Consider the following 24254-nt stretch of genomic DNA (forward strand, 5'->3'; position numbering starts at 1 on the left):
AGCGATAAATAGAAATTCTGCAAAATAAAATTTAGACTGAAGATCTTCTGACCTATGCCTACAAGTACCAATAGATGGATGCATATGGCTCTTTATATAGGTAGGCCAGGGACCCTCATCTTTAATGGTTAGCTAATTTTATTCCTCCCATCAAGGAATTAAATCAGAAATATAAATATAAAAACCGTTATTTTCATGAACCAAAATGTGGAATATAAAAACCGTTTAAATCATATTGAATACGATTATTATAATTACTGTTACAGTAATTATTTAGCTGTTACCGTTACAACTATGAAATGTGGCATAGGGACACATATGTAATTTGAATATGTATTAAATTTGTCCCTCTTAATTGCTACTGAAGGTGCAAAAACCTTCATTCTAAATCTTCCCAAACCTTTTTTAATGTATGCCTTCCGAGACAATGTTAATAATCTTTATGTCTCTATGAATCTTTATGTTAAAAGACATAAGAGGTTTCACCCAAATCCTTCATTTCAAAGATTTGTGAAAGAAACTTCGTATAGCAAATTTAAATCACCACTTGCAAAAATAATATCTACACATAGGACTAGAAAGATTACTGTACTCCCACTGACCTTAAGGTATATATATTAATTAACAAGGATTTCCAATAAACAATGAAGCAATAGCCTTGTAAAAAGTATATTACCGATGAGAGATCTGTCACAACCCATTAATAGAATTCTTTCATTTGCAAGTATTCTGACTGTTATTTATAAAACTTTTAGGTTGTGTCATGTAAAACTCATCTTTAAGATCCTCATTCAAGAAAGTTGTTTTCACATCCATTTGATGTAGCTCTAGGTCAAAATGAGCTACTAATGCTATGATTATCTTAGTGAACCATTCATAGATACTGGAGAGAATGTTTCATGATAATCAATGCCTTCCTTATGAGTAAAACCATTGGCTACAAGTCTTTTAGCCATAGACTTATATCTTACTTCATGACATTGAACTACAATGTAGCGTTATCTCCACTCATAGCATATGAAAACAATTTTAGATCATCCTTATGTTCAACATCAACATCAAACTCTAGGAAGTATACAACATAATCACTAAGAATTGTTGATTTTCTTATTCTATAGGATTTTCTTAATTTTACTTCCTCTGCAATTTTGCAAAGTCTAAGTATATTCAAACTGAACTTATTCTTCATGAGTTGACAATTCAAAACTGATTGTAACTCAAGGTAATCAATTTGATTTTCCATAAGTACAATCAAACATCCTTAATATGAAGGAACTTCAGTCAACACTCATGTTTCCTCTAAGTAAAACCTTTGAGGATAAACACTCCCACTAGGTTCAACATCCCCTAGAAATTTTACAATTAACAACTTTATGATTATATGAAGGATAATAAAGAGAAATGATAGGGGTACCAAATTTTTTTACCAAAAAATAGGTACCAAATGATGTGGAGCTTATTCATTGGTACTTGTAGCATTTCTTTTTATTAATTGTTTTGATAATTTCCAATGAATAAGCTCCACATCATTTGGTACCCATCTTTTGGTAAAAAAATTTGGTACACCTAGCATTCCTCGATAATAAAACATAAAAAAAATTCCTTAGAGTTTACTATATAGCCTATAAAAGATCCAATGGTTGTCCTTGAATTTAATTTTCTTTAAGCCTGGATTGTAAATCCTCTCTTTAGTAAGGCAATCTCATATGTGTAAATTTAAACTTGGCTTCCATCTATTTTATACTCTAAAAGGTGTCTTAAGGACAACCTTATATATAATCCTATTTAACATATACATAACGGTCTTAAAGACTCTACTTTATAAAGGTAATAGAAGATTAGTATTACTAATCAATTCCCCTTTTGTGTGTACCTACCATAATACTCTTTGCCTATATCAAATCTTATGATCTTAATGTTGTTTCTTTATTTCTTCCTTATAGGAATTGAAAGAATTCAATACATCAACTTTATTATTTAGAAGATAGAGATACATAAACCTTATATGGTCATCACTAAAAGAGATAAAAAAAAAAAAAAAAAAAAACTCTGACCATTTAGGCAATGAGTATGAAAAGGTCAACACTTTTCAATGTACATGATCCTAAAAATCTCAAAAGGCTCTTTTTGGCATCTTTAGTGGTCTTGTTGGTATGCTTTCCCTTATGCAGTCCAAACAAGTACCAAAGTCAATAAATTATTATTTATCGATTTTTATTTTCCTTATGGAAATATATTTCAATCTTCATTGCCATAATAAAAGCATTTTTCATTCACAAGACTCCACTTTATGTCAACATCAATATGCAGAAATAAACAAATAATTTGCTTCAAAGTTGGGATATAGATAAATTTTAATAAACCATCAATCAATATTCAACCCTAAATAAAAATTTCAAGTTAAAAAATTTGAAATTTTATTTAACAAGCTAAAATATAAATTAAATTTTTCTTGAAAATTCTAGAATATTTAAAACATTATTGAGGTCCAAAAATAACTGAATTTTAAAATTAATCTATAAATCCCAATAACCTTCAATTGTAAACACATGTTCTGCGTTTGTTGACAATGTGGATTGTTAAATCATAATCAATCCACAACATATTTGAATGAGTCACTAAAGGAGATTCACGACATACTAGATATATGAGATTATCTTTATTTTAAGTCATTTCTCATACTTCATGCAATCTTTCTTTATATGCCCTTAATTTTCTTTATTGCATGAGAAATTGGTATCTTGATTGCCATAATACTTTATTGGCACCTTATTCTTATACTTTAATTGTTGGGTATGATTGCATTTATAGGTATTTCCCTTAATATGAGTAACCGTGTGAATACTTCATAGATTCTCTCATATTCTTGAACATACATGGTCAGAAGTTACTTTACTAACCATTTATCATAATGTATGCCTCAAGATAAAATTCCATATTTTATAAGAGAAAATTCAAAAAAAATGAAATAGACCAATAATAACTCAAAAACCTCAATCCTTAGGGACTTAAGTTAAACTATAATATACTTCATTCCTATAATGAGATTAGAAACACTCAAATGAAAAAAAAAAACATATTAATCTTTTTTCAGTCAGAAAAATATTATCATAAAGAATTGGAATATAAAACTACCAAAAGGTAGAGTAATAAGAATAGCTGCAATGACCAAGAAAATAAAATAAAAGAATACATTAATACTATGAAGTAACTTTATTTTAAATTAGCCAATGCCAATTTAATAGTAAATAGTAAATTTCAACCTACCTGTGGGCAAAGGTTGCATTACGAATGAAATTTACCCTTTATTAATAAGACTAATAAATTTAAATATTAATAAATAAAATTCTCCATACCTGTGGGCCTAAGAAAGACTTTACTTTTAATGCTAAATTTGTTAACTTATTCTAATTAAGTCATAAAAATAAAAACGTCCATGTGGGGATAAACAATTAAATTTATGAATTAATTACAACATGATGTTAATTTTCTATATGAAGTTCAAATGTGTACGACCTTTATGTAATTATTATAAAATTAGGATGTTGTAGCTCTCCCAAAATCATAATAATTACGCTGCAATTCATGAATATCTAAAAAATTCTTTACGATGTTCATACGTGTAATCCTGATGTAATTATTAATGAAAAAAAAAAATTGGAATGCTGTGGCTCTCCCAAATTTATTATGATAATTACATGTGTGTAATTTTGATTCAATTATCATTCAAAATTGGGATGCTTTGACTTTCCCAAAATTATCATAATAATTGCGACTTCATTAACATCTGCAACTTTATAGTTGCCCACAAATGGTCCCAAGAATATAACAATCCAATATCTAAATGGGGTAAACAACATTTTTCAAGGTGCAACCAGGTGAGTTCCCAAAAAAGTGAGGGGGGTCACTTGGACATATTTAAATCCTAAGACTTTCCTACCTAGAACTTTTCTAGACATTGCATTCTTGGATATTATTGTAAACACGCCAGCATATATGGTATTGTTAATTATTCTTAGGTCTAAGCATCAAGCAATTTATTTTTAAACAATTAAATATATTCCTAAGTTCATGTATTAAAGAAACAATAATGTTAATACAGAACAATGTAAATCATAAGTGAAATAAAACTGCAATATAAGGACATAATAAAACACATGGCCCAATGGTTTAGTAAGTGGCCTTAAGCCCTTTACACTTGTTCAACCCAAGTTCAAAACCCACATGAGCCTACCATTTTTAATTCTTGATGGGCTACTGAAATGGGTTGTTGTATTGGGCTGACCCAATTGGGTCAACCCACGTACTTGGGTCAGGTTTCTTATTGGTTAATCGGGTCGAGTCTCTGTATTGGTCACTTAATGGGCCATTTTTTTTTTTTTTCATTTTGAATCAGGCCTCTTGGATCTCTGTAATGGGCTGACTTGAATGGGTCAACCCTCTTAATAACCGGTTGGGCTACCTTATTGTACTGGCCCAAAATCGGGTCAGCCCACTTAGAGACCAAAAAACAAAACTTGAATGGGTGTTAATTAATTTTTTTTTGCAGCCACGGCGACCCACGTTGTCGTGCGTCCAAATTCCAGGCGGTCGTCCGTTCCGGTGACGGGGAGAGGCTGCTGCCTCTCCTTACACAGAATGACGCCGGCCACAAAAAGGGTCGGCGTTTATTTCATGCGGTGGAAAAATCGCCCATTAGCCGGGGTTGAGGAGATCGGCCATTAGCAGCCTCATGGAGCTTCGGTGGATGCCTGGTCCCCTACTGTGCGGATCCTCCCTTATGCAGTAATAAACACTGTTGGATCCTTCTTTATGCACTGCTGGAAGCTCACGATGCAGTGTGCAGTGGGTTTCCTGACAAATAGGTTTGCGATGCTCAAAAACTCCATAATATTTGTTTTAGCTATTTTTACAAAACTCTTAAAGCACATGTAAAACAATAAGTGAACTAGAACAATAAATAGATGCAATCTTTATTTACAGAAAATCTACTCGATTCAATGAGCGGAAAATTAACCAAAACTTGATGCTGAGCAAATTGCCATAGAGGCAGGCTCTGATACCACATGTAAGCATAATATTAAATAAAATGTTGGTTAAATAAAATAAGCAGCGGAATTAAATATAAATACCTCCAGCCATTTTTGCTAAAACATATGAAGAGCCTTAGCGATAAATAGAAATTCTGCAAAATAAAATTTAGACTGAAGATCTTCTGACCTATGCCTACAAGTACCAATAGATGGATGCATAGGGCTCTTTATATAGGTAGGCTAGGGACCCTCATCTTTAATGGTTAGCTGATTTTATTCCTCCCATCAAGGAATTAAATCAGAAATATAAATATAAAAATCGTTATTTTCATGAACCATAATGTAGAATATAAAAACCGTTTAAATCATATTGAATACAATTATTATAATTACCGTTACAATAATTATTTAGTCGTTACCGTTACAACTATTAAATGTGGCATAGGGACACATATATAATTTCTTACATATTACAACTAGGGCTATGCCGAGCAGGTGATGCACTGAGACATAAACAGATGAGATTAACGTAGTATAGGAAAACTCGCCACAATAATAACAATAATTAATTAAAACTAAAGAATTAATAAAATTAGTTTATACCTATTGATTGATCGACTCCGGCTTCGGCTTTGGTTTTGGCTTTGGCGCTCATCATCATAACGACCTCTTCCTCAGGCCCTATAGTAATCAAGACTAGGCTTGGCAATTCGGATTCACGGGTCGGGTTTGTGTCAACTCGACCGATCCGATTACATACTCGAGTCCAACATGAACCCGACCTGATTATTATTCAGGTTGAATTATTAAACCCGAACACGACCCGGGTAACCCGTTGGCAAGGGATCGTGATCCCGCCCTGGTGCTGAATCTGTTGATGCCCATACTCCTCCTCGGCCTCCCTTAGAAGCTCACCAACAGGGGATGGTTAAAGTAAATCACGGGCACCAAAACTCGGTGAAAGCCACCGTCTTGTTGCCCCACGTACACGGCCAGGTGTCCTTTCGGTACCACCACCTTCTTCGCCCTATCTAGTGGCTCGTAGCACACAAGTACATAACCCAACCCGGGCTTTCTACAGCACAGAGTTCTCACTCCGTTTGTCAACCGTCGGCCCCAAGTGATGAGTTTTGAGATGGGCTTGGGCTTACTCGACAGTGGGTTTATCCGGCGGTATCCGGGCGGGGCTCGTACTTTGCAGAAGCCAATTGGAGGCCTAGACCAGCCTTTTTCGGAGCTTGAAGCCTCTGATCTTTCTCATGTTTGTGTTTTGTTGAGTGAAACGAAATGGGGTTTTCGCCGAAAGAAGCGTGGCTTCGTGAAGGTGTGGTGGTGTTCAGGAAAAGGGCCACGGGTCGGCGACGAACATGGTGAGGCAGACTTCAGAGTGCGATGTGGGTATGTTTGACATGGCAGAAATCGCTATTCCAGATAGAGTATTTCATCCGAAAAGAGCTAGGTTTCACCGTTTCCTGAAGGTTTTTTTTTTTTTTTTTAATAATATATATATATATATATATATATATATATATAACTGTGTTATCATCATGTCTGGCAGTTCACTCGCAGGTTGACCCACTAGACACGATGATAAACGGGTCATAATCGGATTGACCCGATTATGACCCGAATCCGATTACCCCAAACTCAAACCATGTATTTTCATGTCAAGTTCGCTGGTCGTGTCAAAAATTGCCAGCCCTAATTAGGACTCACACTTCGTCTCTTGCTCCGGCGACATAAATCCATGTCCCTCCCATACTTGTCACGATCATGCCTATCAAAACTTCTACTGCAGCTTCTTCTCCTGTAATCACGATCTCTGTAGTCATCCCGGGACCTGGAAACATTAATAATCAGTTTTACAGAATTGCTTGTGAAGCACAACGTCACATAAGCTTAAAAAAATCAACATCAACCTTCTTGCCATCCAGAAAAGAAAGTCTGGTAGAAGCACACCACAATGCTAACAACTGGAGATGATTTCATAGTGAAGATGGAAACAAATTTCATTGATGAAAACAAATCAGCAGAACTAATTAAGCTGATTTCCGACTGATTGCCAAAAATAGATTCCACAAAGAGTTTGGTTGGCTTTTCATTGGCACTAATTGATGGCCAACAATGTTTTTTGAAGTCAATACTTTGACGGTTCCTACAAAATTAATGTTTTTTTGACTGTAATATAAATAATTAAAAGACCCAACATCAAAGAAATCCTGGATTCTGATATATACGTGCAACAACTACATGATTTTTTTTTTCAAAAAAAAAAAAAAACAACATTCAAGTATAACCTACAAGAAAATAATCAAACGATTGTCATATTGAATCAAAGTGTGTAATACAATTAAGGAAAACAACTTAGAAGCTTAATCACAAAATACTACTACATTCAGGGGAGAGTAAGGGAGAACATTCAAGACCAATGTAAACTTGATACTTCAACCTATATGCAGCCATTTGGCCAAGGAATGGCATTGCCCCAGAAGATTTTAAGGAACTTGGTAAAAAAACTGAAGAAAAATAACTTCATTTAAGAATTATATAGAAATAGCATCAATACTAGCAGATAACATGATTAGAAATGCAACTATAACAGTCCTATAGACAGAAGGTTGGTTTGGTTTGGTAGATAATATCAATATCATCGATATATCTGGTATGATGTAATTTGTAACTACAAAATCAACCCTACCAGCAAAAAATGACAAACACTACCAGCAAAAATTGCACCATTATAACAAGACACACCAGTTCAAGCAGAATTTTAAAACTTACATCCGCTCTGCATTTGGCCCATATTTGGCAAACTGAACTGTTATCTCTCGACTATCAACAACTTTTCCTAAGGGGTAATTACCTTTTCCCCCCATGAACTACCAAAAAATGCGCGATGCCCCCATGAACTACCAACTCGACCAAAATAGAGCATTCAACTACCAAAGATAACCATTTTCCCCCCTTCCGTCAGTCACATGTCGTTTTACCCTGATTTTCTTCCTCTTTTCCCCCTATGAACTACCATCATTTTCCTCTTTTCCCCCTATGAACTACCATCATCTTCCAACATGCCCCCATATAAAACGGCATATGACCCGTTGACCGTTTGTTTTAACCCCTTTGACTGACGGAAGGGGGGAAAATGGTTGTTTTTGGTAGTTGAATGCTCTATTTTGGTCGAGTTGGTAGTTCATGGGGGCATTGCGCATTTTATGGTAGTTCATGGGGGAAAAAGGTAATTACCCCTTTTCCTAATAAAGAAAAAGTGAAAATCAACAACTTTTCATAATAGCTTCAAGATCAATACCCTTGAGTGTCGCAGAATTAATTGTCAACTCTAATGTTAGATCATCTCCATTACTCAGTATCCCTAATGATCTCAGCCAGTCCTCCAGGCAACATGTGTCAGTGTCAACCACTAGTTCTAGCATGTTATCTGCACATGCCAGCAGACATATAGCAATCATCTAAAGTATCCACATGTCTATAGTGAAACCCATCCACATACTAGAATGGCACAACGCTCACCGGTAACAAAATGGACATATAACCATTGCAGCATGCACATATACATTTGTTCAAATGGGTGAAGACTAAGGAAGTAGTTTTACCTTGGAAATGCAAAAACAGAGAGTTTGAACAGACTTGGAATCTTAATTCCAAGCTGAATATCATTTGCTATATATAGAGAATTAGAAGATGTGCTAATGATGGTAAGTTACAATATGGTGAACGTTCTGTACAGCTAGACAAGAACACTAAAGGAAAGAAAACTAATAGTTAACAAGGGAAGAAAAATAGAATCGGAAAGACAATATTTAGTAGGCTACATAAGGAATTATGTAGCCGTTTGGGAAGATGCTGTTGATATCCTGTGATAGCCGTTGGAGAGATTCTGTTGACATCCCGTGATGTGGGGGATCCACAGGGGCGCATGAATGTGATTAGGACCAATTAGTCTTCATTGCGCAATCCTTGGGATAGTGTTCTGCACGGTAGGTTCTTGTATGGTATGATTTGTAGTGTTATGCAAGGAAAGGCCAAGTAAGGCATGTTCTGCAGAATCATGCAAGTCATGATCTGCTGAATCATGCAGAGCAGATTTGTCTATTGTCTTAACAGCCCCCCGCAAGCTGATGGGCGAGGCGATGATCATCAGCTTGTCACGTAACAAGAGGAACCGGGCGGATGTCAGCTCTTTGGTGAAGATGTCGGCAAGCTGGTCATGAGTGGAGAGGTAGCTGATGGCGATATCCTTATGAAGAACCTTCTCCCGAATAAAGTGATAGTCCACTTCGACATGTTTGGTGCGGGCATGATAGATGGGATTAGAGGCTAGTGCAATAGCACCCATGTTATCACACCAAATGTGTGGAGGAGCTTGAAGAGGAACCTGGAGCTCTCTGAAAAGCATCCGTAGCCAGTAAAGTTCAGCAGTGGTGACGGCCAAGGAACGGTATTCAGCTTCGGTACTAGAGCGGGAAACTACTGGCTGTTTCTTTGCATGCCAGGAAATGAGGCTAGAGCCGAGAAAAATGCCATAGCCACCAGTAGACCTACGGTCAGCAAGGTCCCCTGCCCAATCTGAGTCACAGAAGGCATGTAGGCGTATGGGCCCTTTGGTGAAAAGGAGTCCAAAATCAGGGGTACCCTTCAAGTAGCGAAGCACCCGCTTGGCAGCGCTCATGTGGGCAGTCGTGGGACAATGGAGGAATTGACAGAGATGATTGATAGTGAAGGAAATGTCTGGCCTAGTGAGGGTGCAATACTGGAGGGCACCAATAATGTGTCGATACAATGAAGGATCGGGAAGAGGATCTCCATCGGAGGCAGTGAGTCTTTTGCCGGATGTACATGGGGCTGAGTATGGCTTTGCTCCCACCATGTTGACACGATGTAGCAAGTCTACTATGTACTCGGATTGACTGAGGTGTAGTTGGTGACTATCCCTGTGCACATGAACTCCTAGGAAATAGGAAAGGGTGCCGAGATCCTTGAGCTTGAACTCTGCTTGCAAACTAGAAATTAAATCGTTAATAACAGGCAAGTTATTGCCTGTAACAATGATGTCGTCAACGTAAACTAAAAGAAATAGATGAATGGAATTTTTGTGAAGTAAAAATAGAGATGTGTCAACCTTTGAACCTACAAACCCCCTATCAAGAAGTGCCTCGGACAGCCGGTGAAACCAGGCCCGAGGGGCTTGTTTGAGGCCATAAAGCGACTTACCGAGCTTACATACATGATTCTGAAATTTGGGGTGAACAAACCCTTGTTGTTGTTCCATGAAGACCTCTTCGGTAAGAACTCCATGCAGAAATGCATTGGAGACGTCAAGCTGCTTAAGTGGCCAGCTGAAGTTAAGAGCAAGTGCTAGGATTAATCGGACAGTGGCAGGTTTGATTACGGGGCTAAAGGTCTCATGATAATCGATGCCATCACGCTGTTGAAAGCCCTTAGCAACGAGGCCGGCTTTGTACCTATCGATGGTCCCATCAGGTTTTTGCTTGAGTTTATAGACCCATTTGCTTTTGATGATGTTGCGGTTAGGGGGTCTTGGACAAAGAGTCCAGGTTTGATTATCTATGAGGGCTTGGTATTCATCATTCATGGCTGCAAGCCAATGGGGGTTGGATGCTGCTTGATGGTAGGTTGTTGGCTCACGAGGAAGGGAAGTGGCAATGAAGGACCTGAGAGGATGTTTTGTGGAAGAATAAAGTTGGAAACCAGGGAAAGTTTTGGGTTTCAGATTACCAGTCTGGGAGTGAGTCACCTGCGATCAGAGGCTGCTGGCTGCATGTCTTGGGTGATCTCAGGAATAATGAGTGCTGAAGTAGGAACTGTAGCTGGAGAAATCAAAGGAAGGTCCTGCTGTGCGGGGCTCTCTGCAGATGGTGAAGGAGGCTCGGGCTCCTGCGGTGGGAAACTGACTTCTGGTGAAGAGGAAGGTTCAATCTCTAATTGGGAGGAGGAACTGATGTCTACAGGTTCCAATGGAGGTGTGATAGTCTCAGCATGGAGAGAAGGTGTCCCTGCATTGTTAGTAGAAGAAAAGGGTGTGGTTGGTGTGTGAGGTGTGATCATAGAATTAATAGAGAAAAAGTGAGATGGCAGTAGCAGATTACCTGAAGAAGGAGAGAGAGCCTGCGAAGGGGGCAGTGTGGTAGTGGCCTTAGCTTGGGCAGGAAAGAGATTCTCATCAAAGACAACGTGTCTTGAGAGATAGACCCTTGAGGTGATGGGATCCATGCACCTATAACCTTTGTGATTAGAGCTATAACCGAGGAAAATGCATTGTTTGCTCCGGAATTCTAACTTGTGCTTATTATAAGGTCGTAGGAGCGGGTAACATGCACAACCAAAGACCCTTAAGTCAAAGTAAACAGGTTCAGATTTGAAAAGCTTAGTAAAGGGGGTACAATTTTGCAAAGTGTATGAAGGCATCCGGTTGATAAGGTGAACTGCTGTGAGGCAAGCCTCTACCCAAAATTTGGGAGGTATATGGGATTGTGCAAGGAGGGCTAGACCTGTCTCAATGACATGTCTATGCTTCCTTTCGGCAACCCCATTTTGTTGGGATGTATGAGGGCATGTGACCCTATGTAAAATTCCATGTGAAAAGAGAAACCTTTTAAAAGGATGGGAGGTGTATTCTCCACCCCCATCAGTTTGTAGTTGTTTAATTTTGCAAGATAAAAGATTTTCCATGAGACATTTAAATTTAATGAAACAATCAAGCATATCAGATTTTTGTTTGAGAGGAAATAGCCAAGAGTAACGCGAAAAATCGTCAACAAAAATTGCGTAATACTTGCATCCACTTATTGAAAACACAGGGGAGGTCCATATGTCACTGTGAACAAGTTCTAAGGGACACTGAGTAGTAGTTTGTGAGTGAGGAAAGGGTAATTGCCTACTCTTAGCAAGTTGGCATTCAATACAAATAGTTTCTGCCTCAGAGGGTGTTACAGGGAGTTGGTTGGACTTTATTATTTGCTGAAATTTGCGGAAATGTGGATGTCCTAGGCGTCTATGCCAAGTAGAGGAAGAGGTCTTTGCTCCCAAGAAAGCAGTGAGCCTATGGAGCTTATTCTTGGAAAAAATTTTCAGGTTCACTAGGTAAAGACCACCTTCACTGGGCCCTTGCAGGAGAATCTCCCCGGTTAGGTTGTCCTTCACAAGAAAATAGGAATCTGTTAGTTTAAAAAAGCAACTGTTGTCTTTGCAGAATTTTTGTATAGAGAGTAAGTTTGCAGAAGCTTGAGGACAGCAAAGCACATTTTTGAGATGTAAAGTAGCATTAGGTGTGTGAAAAGAAGTGGAACCAGTGTGAGTGATTGAAAGTCCACCACCATTACCGACTGTTACAGCTTCATTTCCATTGTATGGTTGATTGATGGAGACGTTTTCCAGGTTAGCAGTGATATGGTTGTTAGCTCCGCTGTCGGCGAGCCAATCTTCCTCCTCAGAAACAGCATTGGAGTGTGCAACCATGGCAGCCAATTCGCTTGGAGGGTGACGGCCTTGGAATGCATAGTCCATCCGGTGGAAGCAATCCAGAGCCTGATGGTTACTTTTTCCACAAATTTGGCAGGGTGGACGATTAGAATTCTGATGAATGAATTGATTGGAGGTAGACTTACCTTGAGGTGAAGCAGAGTCAGAAGAAAATTTCTTCTGTGGTGAGAAATGAGGTGGGAACCGGTTCTGGTTCTGTTTAGAGTTGGAGAACTGGGGCTGGTTCTGCCTATGAGCATTGTTGAATCGTGGCCTGCGAGTGTTATGATTTGCCTCTTGTGCATGTAAGGCAAAGTTGTTGACTTCAGACTCAGCAATCTGGTTGTTGAGCAGCTATTCATGGCTGAATAGGAGAGTTTGGAAATCCTCCAGTGGAATGGATTCATCTTTTGTCATTAAGGCAAAGGATGTAATGAAAGCATTGTACCGTGGGCTTAGGCCTCCAATCAAGTAAGAGATGAGGTCCTCATCGATTACTGGCTTGCCAACCATAGCCAGATGATCTGCCAAAGTTTTGGCAGCATGCACATACTCAGAACAGGTATTGTCCCCTTGGCGTAAACCTTGTAGTCGGCACCTTAGCTCTTGAATGCGTGTCTTGGAGGGAGCAGCATAACGATTGGCTAAGGCAGTCCACACTTGCCGTGAAGTGTCTAGACCATAGACAGTTGAAAGAACTTTCTCTGAAAGGGTTGCAATGAACCAACTGAGAAGGTATTGATCCTTCTTTTCCCAAAGGGTGAAAGAGGGATTCAATTGGGCAGGGGAGTCATTGGTCGGACCAGGAATGAACTTTGGTGGGCATGGCTCGGAGCCATCAACAATGCCCATCAAGTCATTGGTGCGAAGAATAGGTCGAAATTGAAAGACCCATGCCATATAATTTTGTTCGTCCAACTAGACTTTAGGAGCTATATGGGAGTGAATGTTTGGAATGGGGAGAGATATGGTGTTTTCGGACAAAGAAGGTGTAGGAGAAGGTGTGGCAGCAACAGCACCTGCATCAGTATTGGATGAATCGGCCATTTGATTGAGTACTTGGGTGTGAACCAATATGGGCTCTGATACCATGCAAAAACAGAGAGTTTGAACAAACTTGGAAGCTTAATTCCAAGCTGAATATCATTTGCTATATATAGAGAATTACAAGATGTGCTAATGATGGTAAGTTACAATATGGTGAACGTTCTGTACAGCTAGACAAGAACACTAAAGGAAAGAAAACTAATAGTTAACAAGGGAAGAAAAATAGAATCGGAAAGACAATATTTAGTAGGCTACATAAGGAATTATGTAGCCATTTGGGAAGATGCTGTTGATATCCTGTGATAGCCGTTGGAGAGATTCTGTTGACATCCCGTGATGTGGGGGATCCACAGGGGCGCATGAATGTGATTAGGACCAATTAGTCTTCATTGCGCAATCCTTGGGATAGTGTTCTGCACGGTAGGTTCTTGTATGGTATGATTTGTAGTGTTATGCAAGGAAAGGCCAAGTAAGGCATGTTCTGCAGAATCATGCAGGGCAGATTTGTCTATTGTCTTAACAGGAAAATCGCTGCCGTCGATTCGAACAACGATCAAATTGGGCAGCATGACCTCGTCTTCGACTTCGAATGACTTAACGTACTTGTACTTGCTGTTTGCCATTCCTACAGTGAACAGAAGAAAAGAAAAAATAAATAAACAGGGCAACGGAATAGGCTCACCTAAAATACTTGGGAGCCATTCCGGTGAAAAATTTCAGGGATAGAACACCGGAATTCTTGGCCGGTTTTTTCTTCGGCGTCAGTGGGGAATCCTTAATGGGAGGAATCTGGTACTCCCAGCCCTTAGGCGTGCTAGGAGCATCACCCACCTCACCCATTCTAGACCAGAGAGAAACAAAGCCTGGAACTGAAATATTTAGATTAAAGAAACAAAATATAATGATCGAGAGAGAGAGAGAGAGAGAGAAAAAGAGTTGAAAGGTGTTAATGTTCGCTGCTTTAGAGAAGTGCGTCGTCTCAGAGACAGAGAGATAGAAATTAGAATCAGGAAAGAGGAACAAGAGGCAGAGGGTTTCATATATATAATACTCCGATAATACAACCGCGGGACGTGTTTACTCGTAACTTACGCGTTTCAAACCCGTTTATGCGTTTCAAACTCGTTTACGAGTTTCAAACTTGTTTACGCGTTTCAGACGCGTTTGAAACGCATTTCCTAATTTATATATTTATATATAATAATTAATAATTTATTATTATACTTAAAAAAGAAAAAATTATAAATAATAAATAATTATAATTAAAAAATAATTAAAAAAGAAAAAATCAGCCGAGCCTTGTACCGCCAAGCACAACGCTCTCTATACACTACAATTCAAGCAAAATCAAGACAATTAGCTAAAAAGCCTGCCTGAATAATCAAGATAATCACCAAATTCTAAAATCTTCTTCCATGGGATCATTCTTTATTTAAATGATTGGTTTAATGTTTAAAAAATCTAGGGCCAAGTATCATAATTTATGTCAGCTCTAAGTTGGAACTCATCTTATATATATATATATATATAGCAAGCCCTAATGTTTCGATACTTCTTAAAAGTAAGGAGAGAGATGTAAAAATCATAGAGAATTTAACGACTGCAAAATTTGACGTTTCTATTATTTTTATATTCAACGTAAGAGAGTTAATTATGAATATTAAATGCACCGTTTTATTTTACTTGAAATACTTAGACCGGTTCAATTTTACTTGAATAACTTATTTTTCACTTAAAGAGAGAGAGAGAGGTAGAAATTAGTGAGAATTTAATGACAACAAAATTTGAAGTTTTTATTCCTTTTATATTCAATATAAGAGAGTTAATTAAGCATATTAAATGAACCGTTATTTTACTTGAAATATGGACCGGATCAGTTTTACTTATGTTAGTATTTTACGTTAGCTACATTCTGGATGACAAAAACACTTTATGTAATGCTATTTAAATAGGATTATTGGTCTTATTCAAAATCTTCAAGTTTTATGAACAATGTTTATTTCAAGCCATGTGCCTTGTCTCAAGTTTCTAGAAGATGTCCATGAAGATTCCATGTATATTCCAAGTCAACTAGCCGGTTCCTGTGCAACCGTCCGAACGGTTCTTTGAAGATGTCTAGAAGCCTTGCAGTGTCTAGAAGCTTCAGCGTTGAAGAAGTCCGGACGTCAAATCAACACCGTCCGGATGCTAGGTCAAGCTTCTGCAATTTCTACACAGAGTTGGATTTCAGTCGACACTATTTGGAAAGTTTCTACAAGACGTCCGAACGACGTGGCAACACGTTCGGACGCTACCTAGCATTCCAGAATATCCCAGGTTTCCTTTATAATTAATGGTATGACTACTGCAATAGGTTTTGTGAATACGAGTGCTTTGTAACTTGCTTTGTCTTTGGATAATGGATTTCCTGGATTTGGCTGCTTCAGAGTGGTTTTTCTATTCACAGAGTTTTTACTTCGTCAACAAATATCTTGTCTTTTTTATTTTTCGCATTTAAGATATTTTGTTGCACACGAACACACACTTGGTTGTTTAGAAGTCTTTATTTATTTTCAATTGGCATCAGAGCTTGGTACACTCTGTTTAAAATTTATTTCTTGAGTGTAATCTTTTTGACTTCTATTTTTTTGATAATGTCTCAATCTCTTCATTGCATTCCTGTCTTTGATGGCACGAATTATGAGTTTTGGAAAGCTCGTATGTGCTTCTTTTTAAAATCTATTGATGTTTGGTAAATTGTCGAAACTGGTTGGATTAAACCAGAGGCTACAACTGCCGAACTATCTGTGGCTCAAAATAGTGCACGACTTTCCAATGATAAAGCCCTCCATGCTCTATGTCAAGCGCTTCCCCATCTGAATTCACAAGAATTTCAAATTGTGAATCTGCTAAAGAAGCATGGCAAATCTTAGAAACAACATATGAGGACACCAAACTTATTAAATCTGTCAAGCTCTAGATGTTGATTTCTATATTTGAAGAAATTAAGATGTTAGAGAATGAGACATTCGATGAGTTTTACACCAGGATCAACGACTTGAGAAACTCGATGGTGAGTCTCGGGAAGAGGGTCTCTAATGTAAAACTCATCAAAAAGATTCTAAAGTCTTTGCTAGAGCGTTTTAGGATTAAAGTGACTTCTATTGAAGAAAGCAAGGACTTAGATTCTATGAAGATTGAAGAGTTGGTGAGATCTCTTCAAACTTATGATTATTCCCTACCCCCAGTCAAGAAAGCAAAGGGGATGGCTTTCAAAGCAACTAAAAGCAAAGTCTCATCAGATGAAGACTTAGACAATGAAGAAGAATTAGCCATGATCGCCAACAGGATCAATAAATTGATGAAGATTGATAAATTCATCGAAGGACTAAGGGAAACTCCCAATGAAGCCGAGCCAGAAGAAGATCCTAGAGGTTAGAAATGTTGTGAGTTCTTCGGCTTTGGGCACATGAGAACTGAATGTGCAAATCTTAAGCAAGTTAAGGGAAAGTCTACATTGCAATTCTCAGGGATGCATCTGAGAAAGAAGAAGAATCTCCTGAGAATTGTCTAACACTTGTGACTCCACATGGAAACCAGGACGACCTTTACTACTCTGAGCATGGTGACGAAGAACTAAAAGAGGAATATTGTGTCATGTACATGGAACTCATGAAGCTAAGAGAGCCCAACCAGAAGAAGGTGAAAAAGTTGAACACAATGAAGACAGAAAGAGACACATACTTCAGAAGATCACAGAATTGGAAGATAAACTGATGGATGCACAGTTGCAGTTGGAGAAGTTCTCAGACAACAAGATAGCTAAGATGCTAACAGGTCAAAAGTGCTCATCTGACAAAACAGTCTCAGGTATGTAGCTACTGATTCCTTCAACATTGCTTTTACTTCCAGAACTGTGTTTGTGAAGCCCTCAGGTTCAGAGCCTCCGAATGACAAAGGTAAGGCTATTATGGTTTCTTGTGAGAATGATAATACTACACCTGCAAAATCTGAGCATTCTATAGAAAGAAGCCTACCTACATGTCATAATTATGGGATGGTGGGACATATTAGACCAAATTGTGGTAAGTTAAAATTTTCAAGAACTTGGAATAAGAAGAATACTCTTAAGAAGGAAAAAGATGTTGAAGAACATTCCAAGACAAAATATGTTCCTCCACATAGGAGACAAACCACTCAAAAGTTTGCCCCTATTTGCCATCACTGTGGGTTGAGCGATCTCATCCAACCCAAATGCCCACACGTACTTGTTTAGAAGTCTAAAGTAAAGAAGGACTTGCCAAAGAAAGATTATGCTGGAACCAGACCTCCTAGAAAGCATCAGGCTCATAGGAAACTATCAAGGTATGCTTCTTTGTACAAAACTCTCATATGTCACTAATGTGGAGTTCATAATCATGTCAAACCCAGGGGTCCTCAGCCTTATAAAGGCCTAATTAGAAAATTTGGACCTCATACAAGATATCTTGCTCCAAGGCATCAGCAACAACAGCAGAGGTTTGTTCTTGTAAAACAAGTCTGGTTGCCAAAGAAGAACAAATCTCAGGATCATGAGGAAAAGCTGCAGACGCCTAAAAAGGACCCATCCTATGAAGAATTGCCCATTGCTGGCAGCTTTATACGGAGCTTGATCAGATATATGGAACTGCAACCGAATGATGGAGGACAAGATAGGGACACTCACGACCCTAAGGGGAGCAGAGCCACTGTGTAGGTGAGGTCACACATGCCTAGGATTGTGATTCCTGAATCCTAGTGCATGTCAGTTTCTCTTGTTATCATGAGAAATTTCTGTAGGTATTTCATAGGGATGATAGACAAAGCACGTCGAGCGACTGCTTTTCTATCTTGATATAAGTAAACCTCTCTCTCTAAGGTCAGGTTTGCTCTTTCCTTACATGCTTAGACTGATTGTCTCTTCTTTTCCTTTTATGCATGTTGATTTTTTTTTTTTATAATAATAATAAAAAAAAAGAAAAAAAAAAAAGGGAATTTGATGCAAGGTTTCTTCTAAAGGTTTTAGCTTTCTCATGTATATTTATCTGTTCTAACAGTTCTCTGTGCTTTGACAGAATATGCATTCATATGTTTAAGTTTCTAAGTTTGATATGAGCTGAGTTTTCTTGTTGCATCTTTACTACATAGTTGCTTTCCTCATGCGATGAAAATGTGCACTATCTAAGGCTTTCCTTAGGTATATTTTTTTTTATCTCTGATTTTCTGCTTCTGAAAATTCTTTTGAGAGATTATTTATGTGCTAGGATTGTCAAATTGACCAATTCGCTAGTTAAACATAGCCCTAAAAATTTTGGCTTCCTTTCTAAGTTGCAGCACCAAAAAGAAACAATTAGTTATTTTTTTGAGCTTATTGTTATATGAATAAATTCACTGCTTCTGTGCTGATACAGCTATATATCTTGTCCTTCATGGTGCAAGTAAAATTCAAAATAGTGCTGCTTCTTAGGGGGAAAGTATCAGATGAGGGTGACTAGGCCCTAATATAATAAGGTTTGACTTCTGACTGATCCAACTATGAAATTCTCTTTTTAGAAAATTTAGTTGCTTTAAATCATATTAGCGAAGATTATACCTTATTGAGAGAGTCTTCACACACACACGCATTGCATGAGTTAAGTTGACTATTGAAATATTTCTACTTGTGGGGAATTTATGCTCATTGATTACTTAAATTTTTTCTATATGCTTGTGTATTTTTGACCAATTATCTGATTGAAGTTGACTATTGAAATATCTCTACCTGTGGGGAATTTATGCTCATTGATTACTTAAATCTTTTCTATATGCTTGTGTATTTTTGACCAGCTATCTAATTGTTTTCACAGGTTTAGATACATGTGTGTGCTGATTTTCTTGTTGCAAACCTAACCTTGTTCTTTTCTCTTGTTTTTGTTTTGGTTATGGTTTTTCTCTTATACTCTGTTTACCCTTTGTCCTTTTATGACAAAAAGGGGGAGTATATTTTTTGTTTTTGGACCGGGAATGTATTTCCAAACCAATCAAGTATTTTTTGTCCCAAAATGGCCAAAGGGGGATTTTGTTAGTATTTTATGTTGGCTACATTCTGGATGACAAAAACACTTTTATGTAATGGTTGCTATTTAAACAAGATTATCGGTCTTATTCAAAATCTTCAAGTTTTATGGACAATGTTTATTTCAAGCCATGTGCCTTGTCTCAAGTTTCTAGAAGATGTCCATGAAGATTCCATGCATATTCCAAGTCAACTAGCTGATTCCTATGCAACTGTTTGGACGGGTCTTTGAAGGCGTCCGAACGCCTCGTAGTGTCTAGAAGTTTCAGCATTGAAGGACGTCCGAATGTCAGAGCAACACCGTCCGGACACTAGGTCAAGCTTCTCCAATTTCTACACGGAGTTGGATTTCAATCGACACTATTTGGGAAGTTTCTGCAAAACGTCTGGACGACGTGGCAACACATCCGGACTCTACCCAACATCCCAAAATATTTTGGGTTTCCTTTACAAGGGCGGAAAGGAGAGATAGTGAAGATCGTCCGAACGCTTGGCAAAAGCCGTCCAGACGCTCGGCCAAGCCGGCCAGACGTGGTCTTGTTATGTGAAGAATTGTGCTATTCTAGAAAGGCTGTCTCAGAAGATCGTCCGGACGAGGCTAACTTCCATCCGGACGCCAACTCGTCAGAGTCCGAATTTGAGCGGAATTAGGATTTCTTTAAGCCTATAAATGGAAGGCTTTAGGCTTGTTATTTGCAAGAATTCAGTATAGAATTTCATAGTGCCTAGAGAAGGTGTTTAGGGAGAATTGAAGATCCACTAACTCTCTAGCCATTGCCGGTGTGTGCTACCATTGTTCGTGTGAAGTCTATCTTAGGGGTCGGCCCTAAGGTAAATGAATTCATCAAAGACCCCTTCAAGTAAAAGACTTGGTTAGGAAGCGTTCACAATTGGCTTCGTGTTATAATTAAAGGTATGACTACTGCAATAGGTTTTGTGAGTACAAATGCTTTGTAACTTACTTTGTCTTTGGATAGTGGATTTCCTAGGTTTGGCTGCCCCAGAGTGGTTTTTCTTTTCACAGAGTTTCCACTTCGTCAACAAATATCTTGTTTCTTTTATTTTTCTTATTTAAGATATTTTGTTGCACACGAACACACATTTGGTTGTTTAGAAGTCTTTATTTATTTTCAACTTAAATGACCGGTTCTATGTATAAAAATTATGGGTTCACGCCACGTGTAATAATTGTATGCCAACTCTAAGTTGGAACTCGACTTATATATATATGATGCAGTCATGTACTAAGAGCATTTTATTAGGGTAGACTGGTAGTTTTGTTATTGTATAGTTTTGTTAACATTAATGCTATTGAAGGTCCCATCAAATATGTTTATTTTTATATGGATTTTGAATGGCAATTTTGTACATTATCAAGCTGTTAATATGATCTTTGCAAACCCTTTGTACATGATCAAGTAAGCTATCGAATCTAACAAAAGCACAAACCAAATATTCAATTTTCCCATTGAAATAAAATTTCAAATATTACAATCTTTATCAAATGGATACATACAACAAAAGCATGAGCTTTCAAATAGTGCTTGTTAGCTGAATAAAAATCAACATTGTTACACATTACACATCAAATGAACTACTACATGTACTTACACCAAAGCCAAATCTACATCAGTAAACAACTCTTGCACAACAAGCCACAGATCTTTATGGGATTCACTTGACAAAGATTTGTGATTAGGATTCAGGAATATGCAAAATTCTGCTTTTGTCCCTAAGGTGAGACTAGCAACTCCATTAATTAATTGTCAAGCCTGAGTGCGACAACCAAAAAGCAAATATGATGTCACAAGAATATGTCAAGGACCAGAGAAGTTTTTTTACTTCATGCCAAGTCGCTATTGTGGTCCTTAAAGAATTGGTCTTCCAACCCAAGGACATAATTGGTCTTCCAACCAAAAAATCGTGAAAGCAATGAAAAGATGTCCGCCTAAATGAATAATTTTATTAACATGCTTCTAGTCCACCATCCTCATTATAAATACAAACCAATTGCAATGACCATTCACAAACCTCATCACAATTCATGGGTTGCATAGGAATGTCCATTAATCATGTTAAGCAACAAACTGCATTTGGAATTCCTCAGCCAGAATACCTCATGGATAATAATTTTTCTTTTATACAAGTACCTTGTGGATAATAACTTGATAACAATGAATAAACATTACAGTCCATAATTAAGCTAGAAATGCGTATAAATGGCTTGTAAAAGATGACTCGGTTGTAACACCCCGGTCCCACATTGGGAAGAGATGAATAGCTCACACAGAGTGAATAGTTTATAGAGATACTCATGGGTGCTTAGTCCCACATTGCCTAGTTACTAAGTGAAACTGGGCTTTATAAGTGATTCTAAGGAAAGCTTCAAATTGACTAGTCCTTTTGGGGTGATAGCGTAGATGTGGCTAACGCTTTTCCTTGGGTCGTTACATAATGGTATCAGAGCCACCTAGTAACGCCAGGTCATGTGGTACTAGAGCACTGCATGACATGGGCTTGACGAGGACGTCAGGGGTTTAAAGGGGGGGGGGAGTTTGTAACACCCCAGTCCCACATTGGGAAGAGATGAATAACTCACACAGTGAATAATTTATAGAGATACTTATGGGTGCTTAGTCCCACATTGCCTAGTTACTAGTTGAAATTGGGCTTTATAAGTGATTCTAAGGAAAGCTTCAAATTGACTAGTCCTTTTGGGGTGATAGCATAGATGTGGCTTTTTCCTTAGGTCGTTACATCGGTACTACCACTCAATCCAGTTTTAATCCAATTTTAGAGAGTCAAACATGTTAGACATGTAAAAATAGCATAACATTGATAGCATTATACACAAATCAGTAAATAGGTTATATATAACAAAAGAAACTATTTATGTCTAAGCATTACGAAAAGAAGTATGTAGCATTATACTAACATAACTCTATCTACATCATATTGAGAGCAGCGATGTAGAGAGAGAGAGAGAGAGAGAGAGAGAGAGACGAGCCTTTTATCATTATGATAGGTGTTAAGTGGAAGTGTAGTGATGTATGCAGCTAAGGCATCCTAACAGACCGGTAGACTTGAACCTTGTTCCTACATGACCCGATCAATTCGATCAGGCACTCACCATCTATTTTAATTGTTCAACTCTTTGACAACATGAAAAAATCAAAGGCCTCTGCCCTTCCATCCTTTGATATAGAGGGAGGGTAGAGCAGAGGCCTTTAGTATCCCCTCCGGTCAAGAATTGGGCCTCACAATCACTAGCCAATATGCTTTTCCCTCATGCCTTTCTTCGTTCATGGTTTGATATTCTGGTGTCCTAGGCGTAGAGGAACCATACCAATCCATCCTGAACTTGGTGGTTAAACTCACTACAGTGGCGATACTGTCGGGGACGTCCAGCAGAAAAATAACTCAACGCTAGGATGATAAAAATAAAAAGATTAACACCTCTCATTCTTATTACTTTTCAATATGAAAAAGAAAAAAAAATGAAAAAGGTTGTCTTATTCAAAACCCTAATTATGAAACCCCTAGGCTCCCACTTCACGTCTCGGAACGTACCGTTCTTATTCTTATAGAGAGAGAGAGAGAGAGAGAGAGAGAGAGAGAGAGGCGCTTTCACATCTTCTTAACCTGAAATGGCTGAGGAGAGGAAATGTTCTTATATATATATATATATATATATATATATATATAAGTCAGCCGCTAGCAGTCCTAATGATAGCGAAGCTGAGCCCGAGCCTAAGCTTGAAACACGCCTCCATAATTTGAAGAAAATTGTTTGAGTCTAATCAACCGAATCCATATTAAAAAATGGTATTCCAAGGTTAGAATTAAGATACAAAATTTTGAGCTATCTGTAGTTGTATTAATTGATACAAGTGCAGATCTGAACTGTATACAAGAAGGACTGGTTCCTACGAAGTATGACAGTAAGTCAAAAGAAACTTTGTGTTTTGCTAATGGCAGCAAGATGCAAATTACTTTTGAAATAAGTAAAGTCCATGTGTGTCAAGACAATGTTTGCTTCAAAACATCATTTGTCTTGGTTAAGAATATGACTGACAAAGTCATATTAGGTCTACCTTTCATTACTCTGTTGTATCTTTTAACAACAGATCAGGATGGTTTAATTACCTATCCCATGGATGAAAAGGTTAAGTTCAAATTCTTGGCTAAGCCAGAATTAAGTCAGTTGAATGCTTTCAAAAGCAATTCAATCTCTAAGTCTGTTAACCTAATCAAGTCAAAGACTTAACAAATAGAGTTTTTACAAGAAGAGAGTAAGGTTAAAAGAATTGAAGAACAATTAAGTCAAAAAACCCTTCAGCAAAGAATCCAACTCTTTGAGCATAGGATCAAAAGTGAAGTTTATTCTGATGTCCCTACTGCCTTTTGGCATAGGAAGAAGCACACCGTAAGTCTTTCTTATATCAAAGACTTTGATGAAGGAAGAATCACCACTAAGGCTAGACCCATCCAAATGAGTCAAGAAGTTACTGAATTTTGCCGAAAAAAAATAGAAGACCTATTACACAAAGGCATAATTCGTAAAAGTATGTCCCCTTGGTCTTGTTCAGCCTTTTATGTTCAGAAAAATGCTGAGCTTGAGA

This window comes from Alnus glutinosa, chromosome 11 (assembly GCF_958979055.1).
Source record: "Alnus glutinosa chromosome 11, dhAlnGlut1.1, whole genome shotgun sequence".
Classification (NCBI taxonomy): domain Eukaryota; kingdom Viridiplantae; phylum Streptophyta; class Magnoliopsida; order Fagales; family Betulaceae; genus Alnus; species Alnus glutinosa.